Source organism: Lagenorhynchus albirostris, chromosome 10 (genome assembly GCF_949774975.1).
Source record: "Lagenorhynchus albirostris chromosome 10, mLagAlb1.1, whole genome shotgun sequence".
NCBI classification, from domain to species: Eukaryota; Metazoa; Chordata; class Mammalia; order Artiodactyla; family Delphinidae; genus Lagenorhynchus; species Lagenorhynchus albirostris.
In genome coordinates, this window is record NC_083104.1 from 63,928,851 (window position 1) to 63,937,126 (window position 8,276).

Here is an 8,276-nt window from a genome sequence, read left to right on the forward strand (position 1 = left end):
AAATACAAGTGGTTATTCGATGAAGATGTGTTTGAACTTAATCACGTAGCATGCACACGTGGTTCGCAGCCCCCCTCCCCTTTCTCACAGTCCCTGTACCTGTCGCTACCATTTGGTGATCTGCCACAATTCCTTCTTTAGTGCTACTCAGCTCTGTCCCTCTTTCCCCAGCTTCTATTCTATCAGTATCCTTTTGAGCGCCTCCTCCCCAAGCCAGCTACTTTTCCCTGCTTGAGCAACGTCATCTGGGTTGATTCAGCCTGGAAAAACTTGTCTTACCAAGCCTTCTCTTCTACATCTCCAGCTGCATATCATGTGGGATGCTCTGATTTTTCTTTTCAAAAGATATCCCCACCTTCCAGATTTTCCTTAAGAAAGTCTCAGCCCCCTTTTGCATCTTTACTGCCTGAATTTAGCCAGGACCATCCTGTGCACACACTTGGCTTCCCGCAAACCTCTTCCTTCTCACCTTGCCTAATTCATAAGTCCAGGAGACTCCTGCCCTGAGTCAGGAAGTGAATACATAACCAAAACACAAAGTTAAAAGTGACAAGGGCTTTCATTGAAGTGTTAGGAAATACTAGGAGTTTGGAGAAAGAACTAGTACTTCTAGATGTTCAGGAGATAAGGAGGTGGAAGATCAGGGATTGCTTCCGAAGGAGATAGCATTTGGGCTGGGCCTTGAGGATGGTTAGAATTTGGATAAGTGGGAATGGAGGGACATTCCTTCCATAGCAAGAGCCAGGCCTGGGGCAGAATGGGAGAGCGGAAGAGGGAGGAGGAAAAATCAGTGGGTGGTTTTAACAGAGAACAGCTCTGAACTGTCTGAAGTCCTTAAGGGTAAAGACCTATGAATCAGAACCTTTGGGGACCCAGGGTGTGTGATGCCCACTTGAGGTGAGTTCAGGGGGAGTGGAAAACAAGGCGCTCAAGGGCACCCCCAACGCATTCCCAGCCCAACAGTACCTACCTGCTCCACTCTCACCACAGCTGTATTTGTAATGGGGAAGAACAAATCTGAGTCCATGTTGGATCTGTTTCTTTTACTTTAACCTTTGTATCTATTGCTTTTGCTACAAGAGTGTTGCCTATAGCCTGAGATATACAGGATAGCCCATTCTCAAGGCTCTGAGCTTTAAAGGTATAACACTTTCCATTCATACAGAGATAAAAAGTTGCAGAACAGAGAATACCATTTGTCTTGTTGGAGGTTTACAGGAGCATTATTACTACTGGACCTATGTGGACTGCTGCAATAACAAAGGATTCCGGCACCAAGAAGTTTGCAGCAACCAACCACACCCATTTTAGTATAAAAGAAGCCTGAATTCTAACTCTGGGAAGGTGGTTCTTTGGGACACTACTTCATGATCTTCTCAGTCTGCGGGCTTTCTGAATAAAGTCACTGTTCCATGCCCCAACAACTCGTCTCTCGATTTATTGGCCTGTCGTGCAGTGAGCTTGGACTGGGTAACATATTTATAACCACATAGTTTTGATAGCTGTCCCGAGGCCCAAAGAGGAGGGTTATATCTGTTTACTATCAGTATCAAGCCCCAGGCACCTAGGGCTGTGCTGGGTGCCCCAAGGCCTTGTCGGTCTGCCTGAGGCCCCATCACAGCTGTGGCTTTGAAGAGCACCTGGCTGGCCAACAGGTGTCTTGGGAGGCAGGGACAGAGGTCCCTCTGTCTTCAGCAAGAGAAAGAGTAACATGGCTTTCACCTAACTTGAGGCACAAGCAGAAGCACAAGGAGAGGTTGAGAAGAACAAGTGGAGCAGGGGAAACCCGAACCAGTGCCTCTGTCTAAGGCTCTCCTTTCCCCAGCACAGCATCTTCTGGATCAGCCTGTGGTCGCCCTGGTTCAGTGCCCACCTCTCTTCCCCCCACTGCAGGCTTGTCTGACTTGATGGTTCAGTAGTGAGGCTGTGGAGGCTGATAGACGTGGGTTGGAATGTGGACTCGCTCATTCATTCATTCATCCAGAACTATCTATACAATTTGTGGGGGCCCAATGAAAAATGAAAATGTGAAGCTCCTTATTAAAAGATTATGAAAAAGTTCAAGACAGTAACAGCAGAGCATTAACCCGGGGGCGAGGGGCGGGGGGTTGCCTTCAGGTCACACACCCACGAAGCCAGCCCTGAGCTCCTTCCGTGTGGTGGACAAAACAGGTGAGGGCCCTGATCCCACGGGTTTTACATTTAAGTGGGAGGAAACAGACGACAATCAAGCAAACATACCATAACAATAACAATAATCATCGTAATGCTTTATACGTATTCAGTCCTTCAGTAAATGAACAAGATAATTTCATATGTGATAAGTGCCAGGGAGGGGTCAGGGCAGGGTGCTACATCCACAGTGATGGGGGTGGGGGTGGGGTCTGGGTGGCCTGGAGGCGCTTGTGTTTGAGAGAGACCTGAGTCACACGAGGGGCAAAAGCGACTTCCAGGTAGAGCGGCAGCAAAGGCAAAGGCGTTTGGAGCAGCCAAACTTCGGTGGGCTATTTAATCACTCTGAGCCTCAGCTCGTCATCTTAAAATGGGAATTATAATGATAAATTGACACGTACTGAGTGTTTGCTGTGTGCCTGGCACTGTTCTAAAGGACTTCCTATTGACTCATTTGGTCCTCACAATGGATCTCAGAGAAAAGTACCACTTTTATCCCCATTTTACAGAGTTGGAAACTGAGGCACAGAAAGGACAAGGACTTGCCGAGGTCACCGGGTGGGTAAGTGGCAGAGCCTGGACCTGGACCCCAGCTGACTGACTCCAGAGCCCGTGCACTTACCCCTCCATCAGATGCTCTTCAGGCCTCCGTGCAGCATTATCGTTGTGAACTGCACTCATGGTGTGTTTCTGTATTTTCCCAGGGGGCACTGGGGGCATCTCTGGCCTTGTTTTACCTTGTCACCCCCGCCCCCCCATGCCTGTGGGTGATTGGAGCCTGAGTCTGGGCTCACTGGCTTGTCAGTCACCGGGTGCCATTCTGGGCACATTAATAGGCGTCGCCTGGAATGTGGCTTGGCAGTGCCAGCCCCTCCGGAAGTCGATGACCATGTTAACACCCACCTGCTGACTGTCACTCATTCCACACTGAATGCAGCCTCCCCTGGCTCCTTGAAAAACTCCAGCGGGGCTGTACCTCCCGATCCATTTAGGATGGGTATCTGGGCTTTATGGAGCCCTACTAGCTCTTTATAGAAACCAGGCACCATCAGGGGGAGGAGAGTGGAGGGAGGGAGCGCTGCTTCAGTTTTTCAAATTATAATGATCCCAGTCATTGAAACACCGAATAGCACATTTAAATCGCTTGAAAGTAAAAATATCATTCTGTAATGCTGCTGTTAATAATGTAAACATTAAAACCGAATTAAATATTTAGCTGTATTGTGGGGCACGATTGCCTGATTTTTCTTCTTTCAGCTTCTTCAACTGGAGGAAATGATTGGCTGCAGTACCCAGATATGTTACCATTAAAAGTGGGTCCGGACTTGCACTGGAGGATCTAGTCATTTAATGCCCCTGGAAGGGTCATGCTGGCAGCAGACTGCTGCCTTTTTCTGGAGGTGAGCTTTTTTTCAAGATACGTATGTGTTGGAGGTGTGCTGGGAGACGCTGGGGTCTTAAATTTCAGCCTAATACATCCAGACCCCTCAGCTCTGTTGAGATATCTTGTCATCTGCCCCAGGGACCTGCCTCCCCACCTTCACTCTGCTCTCTACTCAATGCCACTTCAGAGAGGCTTTCCCTGGTCCCCATTCAAAGTAGCAGCCCTCTCAGTTTTGGTCCCCTTTTCCCTCCAAGCACTAGTCACTATCTGACAACAGGCCCTGGCAACCAGTCATCTCTCACCAAAGGAATCTGAAGAGAAAGGACGTTAGAATAAACCGAGGTCTCCCAGCCTACTTGTGCCCACCCTCTCTCATTTTTTTTTTCACATCTTTATTGGAGTATAATTGCTTTACAATGGTGTGTTAGTTTCTGCTTTATAACAAAGTGAATCAGTTATACATATACATATATCCCCCCATCTCCTCCCTCTTGTGTCTCCCTCCCACCCTCCCTATCCCACCCCTCTAGGTGGACACAAAGCACTGAGCTGATCTCTCTGTGCTATGCAGCTGCTTCCCACTAGCTATCTATTTTACGTTTGGTAGTGTATATATGTCCATGCCACTCTCTCACTTTGTCACAGCTTACCCTTCCCCCTCCCCATATCCTCAAGTCCATTCTCTAGTAGGTCTGTGTCTTTATTCCCATCTTACCCCTAGGTTCTTCATGACCTTTTTTTTTTCTTAGATTCCATATATGTAAGGCCAGAAACTATCAAACTCTTAGAGGAAAACATAGGCAGAACACTCTATGACATAAATCACAGCAAGATCCTTTTTGACCCACCTCCTAGAGAAATGGAAATAAAAACAAAAATAAACAAATTGGACCTAATGAAACTTCAAAGCTTTTGCACAGCAAAGGAAACCATAAACAAGACCAAAAGACAACCCTCAGAATGGGAGAAAATATTTGCAAATGAAGCAACTGACAAAGGATTAATCTCCAAAATTTACAAGCAGCTCATGCAGCTCAATATCAAAAAAACAAACAACCCAATCTAAAAATGGGCAGAAGACCTAAACAGACATTTCTCCAAAGAAGATATACAGACTGCCAGCAAACACATGAAAGAATGCTCAACATCATTGATCATTAGAGAAATGCAAATCAAAACTACAATGAGATATCATGTCACACTGGTCAGAATGGCCATCATCAAAAAATCTAGAAACAATAAATGCTGGAGAGGGTGTGGAGAAAAGGGAACACTCTTGCACTGCTGGTGGGAATGTGAATTGATACAGCCACTATGGAGAACAGTATGGAGGTTCCTTAAAAAACTACAAATAGAACTACCATACGACCCAGCAATCCCACTACTGGGCATATACCCTGAGAAAACCATAATTCAAAAAGAGTCATGTAGGGCTTCCCTGGTGGTGCAGTGGTTGAGAGTCCGCCTGCCGATGCAGGGGACACGAGTTCGTGCCCCGGTCCGGGAAGATCCCACATGCCGTGCAGCAGCTGGGCCCGTGAGCCATGGCCGCTGAGCCTGCGCGTCCCGAGCCTGTGCTCCGCAACGGGAGAGGCCACAGCAGTGAGAGGCTCGCGTACCGCAAACAAAAAAAAAAAAAAAAAAAAAGAGTCATGTACCAAAATGTTCATTGCAGCTCTATTTACAATAGCTAGGAGATGGAAGCAACCTAAGTGTCCATCATCGGATGAATAGATAAAGAAGATGTGGCACATATATACAATGGAATATTACTCAGCCATAAAAAGAAACGAAATTGAGCTACTTGTAATGAGGTGGATGGACCTAGAGTCTGTCATACAGAGTGAAGTAAGTCAGAAAGAGAAAAACAAATACCGTATGCTAACACATATATATATGGAATCTAGCTATCTATTTTACATTTGGTAGTATATATAAGTCTATGCCACTCTTTCACTTCGTCCCAGCTTACCCTTCCCCCTTCCCGTGTCCTCAAGTCCATTCTCTACGTCTGCATCTTTTTTTAAAAAATTAATTAATTAATTAATTAAATTATGGCTGTGTTGGTTCTTCGTTGCTGCTCACAGGCTTTCTCTAGTTGCAGTGAGCGGGGGCTACTCTTCGTTGTGGTGCAAGGGCTTCTCATTGCAGTGGCTTCTCTTGTTGTGGAGCACCAGCTCTAGGCACGCAGGCTTCAGTAGTTGTGGCTCATGGGCTTCAGTAGTTGTGACTCACAGGCTCTAGAGCACAGGCTCAGTAGTTGTAGCACACGGGCTTAGTTGCTCTGCGGCATGTGGGATCTTCCTGGACCAGGGCTCGAACCTGTGTCCCCCGCATTGGCAGGCGGATTCTTAACCACTGTGCCACTAGGGAAGTCCCTATGTCTGCATCTTTATTCCTGTCCCGCCACTAGGTTCTTCAGAACCACTTTTTTTTTTTTAGATTCCATATATATGTGTTAGCATACGGTATTTGTTTTTCTCTTTCTGACTTACTTCACTCTGTATGACAGACTCTAGGTCCATCCACCTCACTACAAAAAACTCAATTTCGTTTCTTTTTATGGCTGAGTAATATTCCACTGTATATATGTGCCACATCCTCTTTATCCATTCGTCTGTCGATGGACACTTAGGTTGCTTCCATGTCCTGGCTATTGTAAACAGAGCTGCAATGAACATTCCCACCCCCTCTTTAGAGGTCTGAGGGAGAAAGGTGAAGGGCAAATCGGGGTTGGGTAGATTTCTGGAGTTTGTTCTAGGATGAGCTCTCAAACTTCCTGTCCCATCTCAGGGCAGCTTAGTGACAGAAGGGAGGGGTTCTGAGCAATGCCTAATGGAAAGGAGCCAACCTGGGTGCAAGTCAGCCTGTCCGTCCGGCGCCTGACTTGGTGTCATCCCAGAGTTGCTTTCCTCCCTCGCTCCCTCCCCTCTGATTCTTGGCACCCACACTTTCACTTTTGTTCTTTCCCTCATTTTCTGTTTTATGTTTTGGCCACAGAGGATGTAGATTTAAATCAAAAGTCCGAAGTCTAGATCATTCTGAAGAGATGCTGAGAGTGGTCTTGCCTTGCCATGTGTTTTATTAGACTGCTTCCTGCCCTTTCCAGCATGGTCTAAAAGGCTCTGTGCAGCTGGGAAGAGTGATGGGGCTGCCAGGGTGCTGCCCAGAGGCCCAGGCCTTCCTGATGACATTGCATTATGGAAAAGCTGTAATAACACTCTGCTTTTGAGCTTCCTCTTCAATCACACAGGGGACTCCAGAGGGACAGAGGTGGGGCTGGCTGACTGTCTCCCAGGCTGCCCCTGTCCCTGCACCCCAGCCGGTGTGTGTGGGGGGGTCAGGAGCAGCTGCTTCTCCCCATCACTTGTCTTGAGGACCGAGTCAGAAGTCCCGTGGGACAGATGAGGAAACTGAGGTTGGGGAGAAGCTAAGCCAATCTGCCAGCACTCTGGGCACACTCATTGTGTGAGGACACAGCCTGGGGGAGGGTCTGGGTCAGAACCCCCAGTTCTGGTGCTAACAGTCCCCTGCTAACCCCACACGCCCCTCACTTGCTCTTTATGTCTCTGTTTCTCCCCCCATAAGTCAGGTATCAATTTGACGTGAGGTTTATGGAGAAAGGTTACAGTAGAGACACGCTAGGTTCTCATCAAACCCATTTCCTCATCCTGTGCACACAATTAAAGTAATCTCAGCCCCCCGACTCCATCTGGGTAGGGCCACAGGATGGGATGTGAGGTCTGCCTTCTCCATGCTGTCTAAATTTCAGGACTGTGGTTGAAGATGGTGGTGTCACAGGATGGAAGGATCCTGGATCCCTGGATGGCTGTGTGGAGCAGAGACTCTCTGCCAACCCAAATGGATCGAAATGTGAAGCCATTGATATTTGGAGATTGTCTGCAAATAGTTATCCTCCTCTGACTACTACCTGTGTGTTTCTCAGTTCAAAAAGAAGAGAGCTCCCCAGTCTGGAGAAGAAAGGCTCTTGCAGTGTTCCAGGTGAGAGCTAGCAGTAGAGGTGGAAGGTTCAGAGGCCTTTCTTTTTTTTTTTTTTTTTGTGGTACGCGGGCCTCTCACTGGCCATGGCTCATGGGTCCAGCCCCTCCACGGCATGTGGGATCCTCCCGGACGGGAGCACTAACCCATGTCCCCTGCATCGGCAGGCAGACTCCCAACCACTGCGCCACCAGGGAAGCCCCCAGAGGCCCTTTCTAACTCTCACATTCTGGGGTTTCTCCATTTCCATCTTAATCTCCCTCGGTGCCCCGTACATCATCCTTCTGTGGTCAACACAAGCCACTCGCTGTGCCCTGAGCAGAATGCTTGATTCCCCGTTCCTGTAGTTGTTGATCCTTTTCCTGGAACACCCGCCCTTCTTGATCACCTTTCAGACCTGCCTCCCTTTCAAGGCTCAGCTTTACCTCTGTGATCACCCCATGTGGCAGGGAGTCCTCACTGCCTCTGCTCTCCTGTGTAGCACTCTGCACTGCTAAGCAAACGGCCCCCATCCCCTGTTGAAGCACCCGTGATATTTTCACATGAGGGTCTTTACTCTCTTGTTAAGTCATAAGGTTCTTAAGGATGACATCACAATCCTCACACTTCCTGGTTTCCTATAAGGCCCTGCGTCAGGCACCAGGCACTCGGAAAATATCTGTTGGGTGGATGAATGGAAGGAAGGAAGGACAGATGAATGAAATCGCGAACAAATGAATGA